Here is a 7,116-nt window from a genome sequence, read left to right on the forward strand (position 1 = left end):
CTATCATTACCATACATCCGCAAGTCGCAACGATCAAACTTGATAAATCACCAATTGCGACCTCAAGCTATCGAGCCAAACTTTGAACACAAACAATCAAAAACTAAAGAAAAAAAAATTATAAACAATTTACAAACGTTGGGGTGCCTCCCAACAAGCGCTTGTTTTACGTCGTTAGCTCGACGCCTGTTATTTAAGAACGTTCCTTCAAGTTACTTTCGTCCGGCTATTCCTAACCACACACAAGCAAACGTGAAAGGAAAACAAACAATAATATAACAAATGTATAAGTATAGAAAACATGTGAAAGTATAGTAAACATATACACAAATATAGACAAGTAAGAATATACAATATGTTCAATATATACAAAACTCCAAACCAAAGAAACTATTGCAATGCAAATTCAATAAAACACCAATCCCCGGCAACGGCGCCATTTTGTTGGTGCGGTAAAGCGGCAAGCAACAAAAGTTTTGGAAGTTTTTATCCGGGAAATTATCGTCTCCACAGGGACTAGTGCATTGAACTGCCGTTCAACAGTTTCTATAGTTATGAGTTTGGGTTGAATTTGTTAAAGATAAAAAATGGAAAAGTAAATATTAACACAAAAAGAATTCATTCTTTAGAGAGAAGAAACTATCAAGTATTGCATATAATCTACTCTTCACAAACTTAAACTTATTGACCGAATATACTCAACTTGTAACCTATCAATATTACCACATGTCAACAACACAACCCACAACATTATCTAAGTGACGATCTCTCAGACACCTAAACAACACATGAGAAATCCGAGCTTCCCGTAAATGTCGATCTCTCAGACAAACACGACCACTCAGACGCATTAAGCACTGACACTAAGTGATTATCAACCTAATCCATCTCTGCAATTAAGTTAATAGAAAATCATCCTAGATAAGCATTAGAGCCCTACATCTCTATAGCAACTCAAACACATAGCCACAAAGCAATAATCTAAGACAATAATCCATAAAAATATGAAAGCAAGATTTATATAACATAATAGTCAACAAATATACATGAGATCATAGTAGATCTACACAAAACCCACAAATGAAACCACAAAGAGAAGAAAAGAAGAAAAACCCAAAAATCTCCCGGTTTGTCGGCTCCGATTGATGAAGGATTCAACCCCGGATCATCCATTTGACAGCTCCAATGTGTTTTCTAGCATCTTTCCACTCAAAAAATGCTATTGGATGGATTGGAGCTCTAAAATATCCAACCATAACCTAAAAAATGTGTTTTTGGCCCTTAAAACGTGTTTCAGTCAGTACCGCTTCGCCCGGCGACGCAAACGGTTCGCCCGGCGACTCCAGGCAGTAGCAAATCACATTTTTGAGTATTTCTGCTTCGCCCGGCGAGCCAATTGCTCCGCCCGGCGAAGTACACCAGAACAGCAAAAATTCTGCATTGTTTCGGCCATAACTTGAGAACCGTAACTCCGATTTTCGCCCGGTTTGAAGCGTTGGAAAGCTTATTCAATGCTCTATCTAACTATGAATAAATATCAATGCTTGAATACCTACAAAAATAATATGAAAACAATTAAACTCAATGATATTTACACGATAACACAATATATACACTATAACGTAAATTATACCAAATATACACTAAAGTTAAGGTTTATTGACGAAAAGCAAATGAATTAAGCTGATGAGTGCTAATTATTCACACTCAAATTCACAACAATTTACCACTCATCAGTCATATAGGTAATTTTATTAGAAATTATTTTACTAACAAATATCTAAGAATCAAGAATTGGAGAATTAATCCAATTATTAAATCTATAGATATAAGTCTTCATGAATTTTAAGAAAAATCATATAAGGAGATCATAGAGAAGATGAACAAGTTGATTCTAATGTTTAAAGATGAACAAGACCAAACCAAAGAATCATCATCCTCATCTTTCTCCTATCATACATCTCTGGTTAAAACCTTCCAAAAGAACATATTGAATCATTGAATGATCAACATCAAATGAAGGATCCTCTTGTTCAAAGAACGATAAAGAATATGAAGAAGTTTCTTCAACGTTAGAACAAATAAGAGGAAAAGAGACATCAACCTTGGGGAGAATCATGAAAGAATCATCTTCAAACAAAGAAGATATAATAGGCTAAAAAAGCACCCAACAAAGAAGATGCAATCTTGAGATCAGAAAACGAAGATCTCAAAAAAGGGAAGTATCCAATATATAAATGCACTCACTGTGAGAAAAGTTGACACTTGAAATAATTTTTGCTTTAAATTAAAAATATCTAAAGTTACTCACCTTAGATCATCGTTAACTAGTACACCCGGACTCAAGAAGATGATATAGGCACCAGAGATGAAACCTTAAGTGTTTTACAAGAATATTTTGTAGCTTGAAGTTCTAAAGATTAATTGAAGAGGCTATACAAAGAATTAGTATACTCTAAGAGTACACAAAGTCTGAAGTCTTCGATGCCAAGGATGAACGGTGATGACAAATCTCAACCGTTATGATCAAAACAATATATTTGTGAGTAATCTCAAGATTAATGATAAAATGATCAATTGAATAAATAAGTTTGTAGAGGACTTATTCATTCTATGGTTTACCGACTCTCGCATTCAATGATGTTAAGAGAGAAGAATACACTATAAGGTGTTCTTCCTGTTTGGGAAATATTTATCAAGAATGATTTCATGATTTAAGAGGTAAAATTATTTTAAGGTTGAAACGATTATGAAAATATGATTAAACCCTTAAAATAATTTTTTATTTATTTTAATCATTTTTACTCATTTGAATAAAATTATTCCTAACCCATAAATAAGCATTTGTGTTAGTTTCATAGCTAAAAAGCTTAAAGACAAAAAACGGTTAATCTAACCAATTAGAAGAAAATCTAATCGATTAGCAGATCCAAAAAACGGTTTTTGATCTGATTTTTGGACAGTACAATCTTCCCATCAAAATTAATTCCACACGCTCAAATTATTAAGAAGGCCACGCTATAAATATGTATCATTCCTAACTCTTCTTGCATCTCATTCTCACTCTTTCATACTATTTTCTTTGTGTCTGTGAGACCTTTTATCTTTTACCATAAAATTCACCATGGTCTTCTCAAATAAACAACCCAAGGAAAATCCAAAACATCTCCGCCTCCTTAGCCTAGTCAATCCAAAAAAAAAAAAAAGGAAAAGATGACAATACTAAATAAAAAGGTTATTCTACCCTGGTTTTTGGTAGTAAGTATGCTAAACAATCACAAACCTTATCATCAAATCTGCCAAGTCTCTCACTCAAAGAAATTTTTACCCAAACTCCAGAAAAAATATTTCCAAACTTAGTAAGAGAATTCTATCTTAACTTGAACTTTATAGGAACCCCCCTAGAAACTTCTATCAAAGGAGTGAAGATTATCATTCACAAGAACTACGTCGGAAGTATCTTTGAACTACCCATTGGAGGATTAAACTACACTTTAGGTAAATCTATAGACTTAAAAATTTTGAAACACTTTATTGCCATCAATTCCCTTGTCAACAACCCGATGGAAAAGATAAAAGTCCCTTTCAGGACCACTCATCTAAAACCAAAAGTCAGAATCCTTCATTACCTCATCAGCAGGATCCCGTTCCAAAGAATCATAAACAAATTTTACGTGATTAGAGAGGACATAGTACCATTGTGGCTCCTAACCCAAGAAATACAAACCAATTGGATAGAAGGAATGTTCAAACAAATGATCAGATGCAGGGATATTCCATCAGCTTACCATACATACACTTAATTTCAAAACTTCTTGCTACCTTCAACATAATCACCTTAAGAGAATCAGAAGACTCAACAAACCACATTATCTCATACTCTGCCCTAAAAGGAATGAGACTCCATATCAAGTAAGGAGTAATAGATGAGGACTCGTCAATCAAAGAAGAAGAAGAAGAACCATTTAAAAATGAGAACACCAAGACATACAAAATTCTCAATCTCTGCCAAACCATAATTGTATACATAAAGAAACTCATCGAAAAATGGTGAAAATTATGGCATATAATAGGCCCACTTATGTGATATCTATTTTTGCTTTTTCCTTTCATGTACTTGTTAAATTTTCGACACTATTTACCTTTATAAATTCAATTCAGCAATATTTCCTTTTGTACTTTGAAATTCAATAATAATACGAGTGTGATGTTTGTTTTCTTTTAAATATATAAATTGCCCTTGTTGTGCATATCTATTTTTAACAATGCATCTTTACCCATCTTTTTGATGTTGACAAAGGGGGAGAATTATACTCTCAGGGGGAGGGTATATTTTAATTTGTATCTAACTTAGAGGGAGTGTTATCACTCCAATATCTCTCTCTCTATCTAACTTAGAGATGTGCTGTCATCATCAAAAAGGGGGAGAATGTGGAACCTTCTTTTGCAGGTAATATACCTTTAACCAAGGCATTGTCTTTTGATGATGATGACGACGATGATGGCAACTGTAAAGGCACCTATAAGGTCAATCATAAGAGTCAACCATAAAGACAAGTAGATAAGTCAAGCATAAGAGGTTAGAGATACAAACCCAAGTAAATTGGTTTAATGAACTTATCTATTTAAAGAAGGCAAACAAAGTGAATTATCTAAAACCTCAAGTGATCTCAAGTAGTGTTAACATGGAAGATAATATTTGGCAAAGGACTTGTAGAAGGAGTTAATCTCCTAAGTTAGTAAGTGAGTGGCCTTTTATAAAAGTGAAGAACTTTTTCTTAAAAGTATATGGCTATGAGAACACACACACTAAAGCCTTTTTCCAAATGCCTTAACCAAAATAATACATTTATAAAAGTGTCTTAAAGTTGTTCCAGATGACTTAGGAGCATTGGAAATAACTAGAGGAAAATATTTGACCAATCTAATCGATTAGGTCCTTTTACTAATCGATTATATTAGTTCAAACTTAAGCCCCAAGCTATATAGATATCACCTCAATAATGTAAAATGGCTAGATATATCTTGTTTCCTTTTTGAATGACAACCAACAACAATTTTTCATAATCTAATCTATTAGACTAAAATGCTAACTGATTAGCCAATGGTAAAAATAATTAAATTAACATTATGTTTTAGGCATTCCTCTTTCCTATAAATAAATGCCTCATTCTTCATTTCACATCACCCAGAAACGTGTTTCCACACTTCCCTCTCCCACTCACTCACTCTCTCTCCAAAGTTTCATTTAACTTTATCTCACTAGATATCAAAGAAAAATTTTTTTGAGAAAATTTATTTGTGAGTGAGGATATTGTTGTATTTTTGGAAGGGAAGAATTGTAAAATTCACCAAGGAAATGTCTTATGAACACCTTGGTTGAATAATTTCCAACTAGGGATTATATATGTGATTAGAAGGTAAACGCGATAAAAGCTTTGGTTGGAGATTTTGTGATCAGTTCCTTTTTAGGTTGAAGATGAGCCAATATTAAAATCTTCCTAGGTTGAAGATGAGCCAATATTAAAATCTTCCTAGGTTTGTGATTAGCCCGATTAAAATCTTAGAGGTTATGATTTATCCTGTTAAAACCAAGTTTGGTTGAAGATTAGCCGATATTAAAAATCTTCCTTGGTTTGTGATTATCCTGGCTAAAATCTTAGAGGTTATTTAGTTATCCTGTTAAACCAAAATTGAGCTTATATATTTGGAACTTGAAGACTAACTTCTACAAGGTTCGTGTTCGTGGAAAGAAGACTAACCTCTTCAATTCACAGTTGGGAAGGGGGATGGCCATTTCAATCTTAGTAACTTATTGGAGAATGACCCATATCCACCGTCTTGTATTATTTGCTTGAAATTCAACCACCATTTCCTTGTATAAGGGGGTTCGTGAGCGTTTCCTACTAAAAGCTCTCATGTATTATTGGAAATTCTCAAGACCAAATCTTGGGGAGAGGAGTAGGTCCTTTAGTTTTGACCAAACCTCTATAATTTTCCGTGTCCTTCTTCTTCCTTTAAATTTTACTTTCTGCCATTTATTTTTCGTTGTTTAATATTTGAAAATGATTTTAAAGTCTGATTTAATTTTCCAAAAGTTTTCAAATCCATGTTTTTCCAAACCACACAATTCACCCCCCCTCTTTGGTGTGTAGGCTCAAGTCCAATACAAGTTACACGTTTAATGCTAAATAATAATTCTTCATCTGCTTATCTGCATTTTGATCTTTAACTGCTAGAACTTGTTTTAATGCTCCTAGTTTTTCAACCCTTCTTCCTTCGCCTCTTATTCATTTTGCAACATGTTATTTACTTTTCAAACTAAAATAGAGGTGAAGGAGGGGGGTTGAAAAATTAGAAGCATTAAACCAAGTTCTCAGTGTTAAAGAGAAAAATGCAGATAATGGGCTTGAGAATTATTGCCTAGAATTGAACGTGTAACTTGTTTTCAAATATAACTTTATCTATCATATTATAATTTTTTAATGCAATCAAAAAAGTTATATATTTGATAGTGTTGGAAAAACATTCAAACCACATAAAAGATAATAAATACATCTTAAACAAACATTAAGAACAACATTCATCAATAACAAACCTTAAACAACATACAACTTTTATATGTAACAACAATAACATCAACTCATAAAATGTGTCAGAAACGTATCTATCCCAAAATGGCATCCAAACTGAAAGGAAATGAGGATAAAGTTGAAGTAAGAGAAGCAAACATGTGTTAATCCACAAGTTTGTAGCACTCACTTTAACTTTATCCTCGTTATTTTTGTTCATTCACTCATCCATACCTTCATGTTAAAACAAGCAGAAAGTTCAAACATTATGAAACAAGCTATTGAAATCTAAACAATAATAGATAAAAAAGAGTTTGAAACATAAACTATGGTGAAGAAGAACCTGCAAGGTAGCTATTTCCTAAGATTTGAAGAAGACGAAATCGCTGCATAAGTTTGAGGTTTCAATATATGAGTGAGACGAGTGACATAAATGTTTTAGTTTTGTTTTGAGAGAGACAAGTGAAATAAATGTTAGAGTTTTTTTAGAGAGATGAGTGAAATAGATATTAGGATTTTCTTTTGAGAGAGACAGTTGTTATGT

This window comes from Vicia villosa, unplaced genomic scaffold (genome assembly GCF_029867415.1).
Source record: "Vicia villosa cultivar HV-30 ecotype Madison, WI unplaced genomic scaffold, Vvil1.0 ctg.002571F_1_1, whole genome shotgun sequence".
NCBI classification, from domain to species: Eukaryota; Viridiplantae; Streptophyta; class Magnoliopsida; order Fabales; family Fabaceae; genus Vicia; species Vicia villosa.